The sequence below is a fragment of the Stegodyphus dumicola genome, chromosome 4, assembly GCF_044657685.1.
Source record: "Stegodyphus dumicola isolate Sdum_Otavi_A_Nest chromosome 4, ASM4465768v1".
Classification (NCBI taxonomy): Eukaryota; Metazoa; Arthropoda; class Arachnida; order Araneae; family Eresidae; genus Stegodyphus; species Stegodyphus dumicola.
The window spans coordinates 663,259-671,603 of NC_140771.1; positions in this window are offsets into that span (position 1 = coordinate 663,259).

Consider the following 8,345-nt stretch of genomic DNA (forward strand, 5'->3'; position numbering starts at 1 on the left):
GATGTTGCAAAAAGTTCCTAGAAATGAAGAATAAATGACTTCCTGGAAACTAGAAAGCTGTCCAGCTAGCAGCACAAAATTTTGATCCAATAACAGAAGAAATTAAGGAATGAAAGAAATAATATCGGAATGTTATGAGAAATCACTAACATAGAACAATAAAAAAGTAATCCAAAGGTAAACTAAATAATTATCTGATCAAAAATATGCGCGAAATATTGCGAAAAAATAGTGTTTGAGTTAATTTCCTACTGGTTGTTACATAAATGGAGTTTACGTTAATGAAGCTACTTTAAGCGAAGTTTTCAAGTTTGATTTATTGCAGTAAATCATATTTCCAGAAGTTTACGGTTCACACGTTTTTGTATTTTTGCTTTCTTGTTCCTTTGTGTTTCTTTTTCCTACAGAAGGAAAAAAAAAAAAATCTGAAATTTTTCAGATTTTAAATTACGGTCCAAAGGGGCGTTTTTTTAACGTTTTGAGTGTTACCTTTATTTATTAAATATCATGTTCTTTGCACTTAACCATAAAATTCAGTTCAAGAGCAATATCTCAAAATAATGTTAAATTAAGCATATCTTTAGAATTTCCGATATACACAGTCTCGCGAGCTGGAGATAAAAGTATTTTTTTTCTATATAACGTTGCCATTTCTCGCTTTTAAAGCATTGAGTTTGTAAATCAAAAATTCGTTAAAGTTTTACAAAATATAAAATCTATAATAAAACAAATTCCAAATTTGGGATTTCAGATGCCCATATTCGCAGTAGGATTTCGTCATTCAAAATTCGATGGCTCTATGTACCATTGTTTCTCGCATTGTTTTATCACAATGCGAGAAATAGACAATCATTTATGCAGATTTTTCATTATTTAATTTCTTCAAATATAATGCAGGACTCTAACATTTTGTGGCAACAGTTTGAAAAGTGAACCGACGTTTATAGGAGTCCGACGCAAAATCGCAAAACGAAAACAATAATCCTTCAGGGACAAAGCCCCTTTGGACTAAAAAAAAAAAAAAAAAAAAAAAAAAACATACGTAAAACAGAATTTAATCTACACAGATAGATTTACAAAACCGGAAAAATAAACTTATAATTTATTTTCCCTCCAAAGTAATTTAAACCAAAAATGTTTCATGTTTTTGCATGTCTTGTTTTACATATTTTTATTAATTTATTATTTTTGCTTATTCTGAACTTATTTACATACGGGCCGAAATGTAAAATCGCTAAACGCTAATAAACTCTGTCCGAGGTTCACATCCTGAGAACGGCTGGCTGCATGGGCATTTTCATGGTCTTCTCCATGTGTAACATCTATACGAAACAGTTTCCTTCAGAAATTCCTCTACGAAAGCATCCCTTTCCTTAGGCAGATAGCCCTCGTGTGCTTTGCCGTAATCAAATAAACCAAACCAAATTTATTTATATACGCTTACATGCGTTAAACCAAATTTTTTTTTATGCAATTCCAGGAGATAAGTCATTCTAATTCTCAAATTTCACGAATTTCGGAAAGACCCAAGATAAGAAAACTTATAATCTTAGGGCTTTTTGGTCAGTCGAAGCCTAATTTCATAAAAAAATTAAATGCTTTCACTCAAAACTTTAGGAAAATATTTTTTTTTTTTTTAACATTTGCCAGAACAGTTCATTAAAGAAATACCATATTTTTTTTTTTAATTTCATTCATTCGAAGCATATGTACTTGGTTTAATTAGTTTGTTTAATTATGGCAAAGCACTCGAGGGTTATCTGCCTAGAGAAGGGATGCCTTTTTGGAGGACAATCTGAGGGAAGTGAAGCACTCGACAGATTCCTTTGTGGAAGACTATATAAGGGAAAACGGCTCGTATCGACGCTACGCATAACACTCACACGGAAGCGGCCGAGCGGTAAAGTCGCTGAACACTGGTAGTTCGGTTCGAGGTTCGAATCACGCGAACGGGCTGGCTGCATGTGCGTTTTCGTGGTTTCCCGATTTGTATACGAGCCAGTTTCCCTTAGAAAGTCCCTTAGAGAGATAATAGTGGCATACTTATATATAATTAAGAAATCGAGTCTAATTTGGCAGCAAAATCTCAAAATTGACCGCAAAATAATTTCAATTTAAGCTTCTCATTTTAGCCATCCACATCTTTCTTTAATTTGCAAGCACTTCATTGTTATCGCACGCTGTCATTCCCGAAAGAAATACTCTCGTGCGTTTTTATAATTTGTGTGACACGTCTTTTGAATAACATTTACTCATTTTTCGTTTTTCCATAAATTTTTGAAAAAAATCTTTTACCTTTCCTCTGTCGTTCGTAACTGTATGGGTGGCATCTGCGGTTTTGATGTCTTGAAAACAAAGTGGTTTCTTAAATGGATTTACTCTTTGTAAAGAGTAGTCCTATTCTATCGGCACAAGGCACAAAGCGATGGCTTCCGGAGTACCTTTGCAAATGATACAATTACCTCCACAACTTCGTTAAGAGAAACTGAATAATTAAGAGTCGAGCAATGGCTAAAGTGGCAACATTTTGGTCATTATAAACTTGAAAAATTTTAGTTAATTTCTTTTCTGGAGATAAGTTTTTATGAATGAAAAACGTTAAGGCTTGAAAGGTACCAGAGATGAATAAGGAGTCCACACAAAGGGACGAAAGCTTCTTTCAACATTCAATTAACTTAGATTAGGGGTCAGAGACCTCCCGCCGCTGCGAATTTGAAAGAGAAAGAGGTATTCTCTCGGGCATTTCCATGTAAGTGCAAAAGTATGTGTAGTACGCGATCTTATCAGTTTGCCATTTCAGAAATATTCTCAGGAAGGCAGGTGTTATTCTCGCAGGGGTCCCTTTTAGGGCCCACTTACTTTAATATTTACGTGAACGACATCCCTACAACACAGAACACAACACTGGCTATGTATGCCGATGACACAGCAATCCTCACACAAAGTGCATTTGCTGGTTCAGCTATCCAACATTTACAAAATTACATACAAGCACTGGAGACTTGGCTCCTGCAGTGGAAAATTAAAGTTAACATCGACAAGACCCAAGCTATCCTGTTTACAAGAAAAGAAAAATTTAAAAAGAATCTCACCATGTATGGCAATTCTATCCCCTGGGCCAAGCAAGTCCCTTATCTTGGGGTGACCCTCAGTAAAACTCTGTCATGGAACCCACACATCACAAATATTATCAATAAGTTTCGAGCACGTAAAGCTCAACTCTTCCTCTTAATTGCTCGAAACAGTGTTTTGTCTATAGATAACAAGTTACTCATTTATAAATCCATATTGCGTCCATTACTATGCTATGCATGTCCTGTATGGGCGTACTCATGTAACAGGTATCGGGGCAAATTGCAAACAGCCCAAAATTGTATTCTTCGACAAATAGCCAACGCACCTTGGTATGTGCGAAATAAAAAGATACATGAAGAACTGGGCATTCGCCCTCTAAAATCTGTGTACTATAGAATTGCAAAAAGATTCCACAGCAGGCAGCTAGGAATTCAAAACCCTGCCATTAAGATACCTGAGTACGACCCATACAATCTGGACAACAAATACAGGCCTTTAGCCATATTAAATGAGTGGATAATGTAGCATAGCATAGTAATGTATTTCTGCTTAATATAATCTTTTATTTTGGTAACACCTTCTTTATGTATATTTATAAATTCTTGTCGCATTATTATTATGTATGTATATATGTAGATATTTATTTACCAAGGGCTGGTATCACTTTGTGCACTGCTTTGTGTTAAAACATCTTGACTTCCAGGTTTTTCACCACTCGACAGCTTTCTGGCCTTCCAGTCCTTTACAGCAACTGAAAAAGTAACCTGTAATACAGGAAATAGGATTTTAGCATTTAATATACAAAAAAACCCTAAAATAAACAAAAAAATCAAAAAATTCAAAATATATATTAAAAAAAAAAAAAAAAAAGACTAATCTGTAAAAGTTACTGAAAAATCAACAAATCGTAATGTCTAAATTATATTCTACAAGGGGTAGGGCCTTCGGCCCAGGTACCCTGGTGTACCAAGGCACCGTTCCACTGGGGTGTTATTCTCGCCTCGAGCGGATTCGTATGGGAGAATTTAGGGTACCTCAATTTACAATTACTGGATAATGAAATATTTGTAAGTAGATCTGTTAAAGTTTCGGAGAATTACCTCCAGATTTCTGCAATGGATGATACCGCATTTCTTAAGTAACGGACAAAAAGGGAAAAATCCACATTCTAACCCAAATAATCAAGAAATTGATAGTCATAATTCTGTTGTAGACGAAATTCTGCAAAAATCCAAAGAACGTTTAACATAATCCCTACATTTAAAGAACGGCAATGAAAATTGTACTTTCACAATTATGGATCATTTAGAACTTGAACGTAATATCAGTTTAGCTAAGACCGTAGCAGAGACTGATTCAAACCAAAAAAAGGGAAGCGAACCAAAGTTCCGAATCGAAAACTCCAAATTAAGTAATCAAACCGATTCGAAACCTTAAAAGATAATAAAAAAGATTCTAAAACTAATTCTGATTCAGTGGATGTCATTTTAAAAGATATGCCCAGCACAATCTCAGAACAAGCTATCCATGATAAACTATACTCAGGAGGAATTTTCCAGGTCTTAAAGTTACGAAGTTTGCGAAAAAAGAAGACAGACGAAGAATTTATCCTACGGCGATACACTTAAAGGGTTGTTGGAACCCAAAAATCTTCATAAAATGGTAATTTCAGATTTTTGCATTTTCAAATTCTCTACACTTTTATCTTTCTAAACATACCGTTCTTTAAGCTCTATAAAATTAGAACTGTAAAAAATCAGTTTTAATTTGCCATCGAATGCTTTGATCAATGAGGAGTTTTACATAAAAAGGCGTTTTTCTCCAAACGTGATTTTTCTACACTCGATGTACCTTTCCTCGGGAACTACTGCTCACACGTATCTACAATTTTTATGGCTTATTTATTAGATTTCCTAATGTTTACTGAAATGAGCTTTTTATGATAAACTAAGAAAAAAAATTTTTTTTTAATTTTTTGTATGAGAAAAGTGTTAAATTTTACTATACAAAATATTCTGTAAATTAATCTAAAATTCAAAATGTTTCAAAAAGCTCATTTCAGTACAATTAAACAGGTATACTTTAATTACACAAAAAATTTCAAGATTGTATCTACAGCAGATTTTGAGAAAAGGTACATCGAAAATGGTCAATTTAACATTGTCGGTATAGGGGTTTCTGATACCTCTTAAGAAAAACTTATCTCCGGAAAAGAAATTAACTAAAATTTTTCAAGTTTATAATGACCAAAATGTTGCCACTTTTATTCACATCCCTACTGAAATAGCAAGGAAAATTAAGCAAATAAAATCCACCACAGAAAAAATGCTAACAGCTTTTGAGGCAGTGAAGATTATACTTCAGTTCACGAAAGAGGAACGTTAACTTCAGGAAATCACAGCCGAGCGATTAAAGCCTCCAACTTCAGACCTTGACGTCGTGGGCTCGGGAGCCTAGCTCAAATCCGCCATTACAATTACCCTAGTTTTACTTCTCTTTTTTTCTTTTAAGCCCAGGGTGTGTGTGTGTGTGTGTGTGATTATGGCAAAGCCTCGAGGGCTATCTGCCTATGGGGGGGATGCCTTCGTGGAGGACTTTCTAAGTGAAACTGGCTCGTATACACGTTACACATGGGGAAACCACGAAAACGCCCATGAAGCCAGCCCGTTCGCGGGATTCCAACCTCGGACCGAACTACCAGTGTTCAACGACTTTACCGCTCGGCCGCTGGTGGACCTTTTAAGCCCAAGGGGAATGATGACAATTGGATAGGTAAAAGCCTCACCGGCTGTATGGACTGATAAAATGAAATGTCAAAATGACACTATGACATTTAACGGCACTGTGATATATTCTTTTAATATTTTTTTTAAATCTAGCATGAAATATTACTAAAGAAAAAAAAAACCCCATAATTAAGAAAACTTTTCGTGTAATGTACATTTTTTACGTTTTAATTAGGTATCTATCCACAAAAACAATAACCCGCCCCCATTCAGGTGGATGAAAAGCGTGTATACGGGCCAGTTTACTTTAGAAAGTCCTCCACGAAGGCATCCCTCCCTCGCTTTGCTGTAATATAATAAAACCAAACCAAACGTTATAAAAGGCAAGAAACTGTCCGATTTTGCAATGAAGATTTACTGAAATAAAGCAGAGGATATTTTATTAGAGACATTCAGAATCTCTACTTACCGAGAAGCTTAGAGATGCAGCAGTTATTGTCTCAAACAAAAATCACAAGCTTTTTTAATTCGATTTATACCTAACACATTTTGGTACTATCCTATTATTAGTACCGGATCCAGGAATGTACAGTGGTGGCCAAAATTGTGGACACTTTTGGAAATTTTTATGTTTTTGAACTTTGTATGCTTATAGAAAACGTTACGTTTCACAAAATGCAAACTTGTATATATCATTTTAAAGAGAATTTATTACTGAATTCAATACAAAACACAAAATTCAATTATTTGCAATAAAAAGAAAGTTAAACGATAATAGTTATCGATATACATTAGATAGTGATGATTGCAATGAGTTATCAGGACTTAGTAGGGTACCCTTTATTTTTGATTACAGCTTCACGTCAATGTTTCATTGAGCTGATAGTTTTAAGCTCTTCTTTCGTTATTACATGATGCCAGGAAACAATTATAGCCTCAATTAGTTCCCTTTTATTTGATGGGCGCCTCATTCGGACAAGAGTAATTTTCTATAGGATTGAGGTCAGGACTGTTTCCTGCCCATGACAACAATTTAATGTATGCTTTCATGTATGCATGTATATGTGTATACGTATGCACATATATGTACATATACACGCGCATACGTTCATACATTTCTAAATCTGGTCCCGATAACAGCATACAAATATTAATTATTCTAATATATTATACAAATATATTTACAAATTATTAATTATTCTAATAAAAATATTATACAAATATTAATTATTCTAATAAAAAAATGAACAAACTTTCTGTTGAAGAAGAAAATCATGCAAAACTTTTCAATATCTTACAAACAGTGAAATAAGCAAAAAATAACAAAGCAACTTAAAAAACATAAAATTCCTCGCACAATTTTACTCTGCAGAATAACTTTATAAAAAAAAATCAATAAAAATGGATTACATAAATGGATTATATAAATACAAAATATTATCATTTTTCTAAAATTCTTTCTGTAAAAGCAGTCGCAAGGATAAAAGTATAACGTGTCCAAAAATAAAATAAATAAATAAATAAATAAACTTATTTTTAAAAATAAACGTTTTTAGAAAAAATCCCGTTGAAAAGGTGTTAAGCGCCTTTTGTTAAATAAATTCGTATTTAATTGATTTATTGAACACGAAATTTATTTTCAGTTCGTAAAATAGCGAAGTGCCTACGTTTCATGACGATGTAAAAATGGAGTTTGTAGAGTAAAATCTCGCTTTCCTATAGGCCATTATGTCTCAAAATGACGCGATTTCGTCACAAAACATAAAATTTAAAAAAATTCAAATTCGAATTTCGAAAAAATCGCTTCGAAGTGCACTGGCTCTTGTCTAGATGCACCGATGTACCAAATTTCGTAGTGGATCTATTAGTTTACGCGCAGCGCAAACGAAAGACACACACACAGACAGACTCTTTCTTTTATTATATGTAGACATAATGTAGGGCCGACCAACGGCCGAGTGTATAAAAACAACTGAACAGTGGTAAGGCCGATCTGGTTCCAGCACCTGTGAATAGATTCGCTGGACGACTGTTTTTGTAGTTTTCCCATATTTAACACAAATATTACAGAGTTTCCTTATAAAATCTTCCGCGTAGGCACCCCTTCCATCAGGTAAATAGACATCTTGTTAATTGAATAGTACAAATGATACAGGTTTGACCCTACTTACAAAAAATAAGATGAACTTATGAAACGTTTTAAACAGAAATTGCATACAGCGAAGAAGTTATGACAACTAATTTGCATGGCCCGAAGCCTTCTGCAAACCTGGCTACGTTTTCACGATTAAAATCTGCATCCCCTCTTTTTTTTCATATACTAGTGCTATATTATACTCTTTTGCAAAAAAATCAAAGCACCATGAAGGAAGTGGTTGTTTTTGATGAAACTGAATATGTGTATAGCTCATACACAGATAATAAAATGATTAAAAAATCAATCATCCATTGAGTGTTCAAATTAGTAGTTAGTCGACCGCCCCTGGCGACAATGCATGCTTGAATTCGTCGAGGCAAAGAGTGGTAGAGGTTCCTAATGTCATC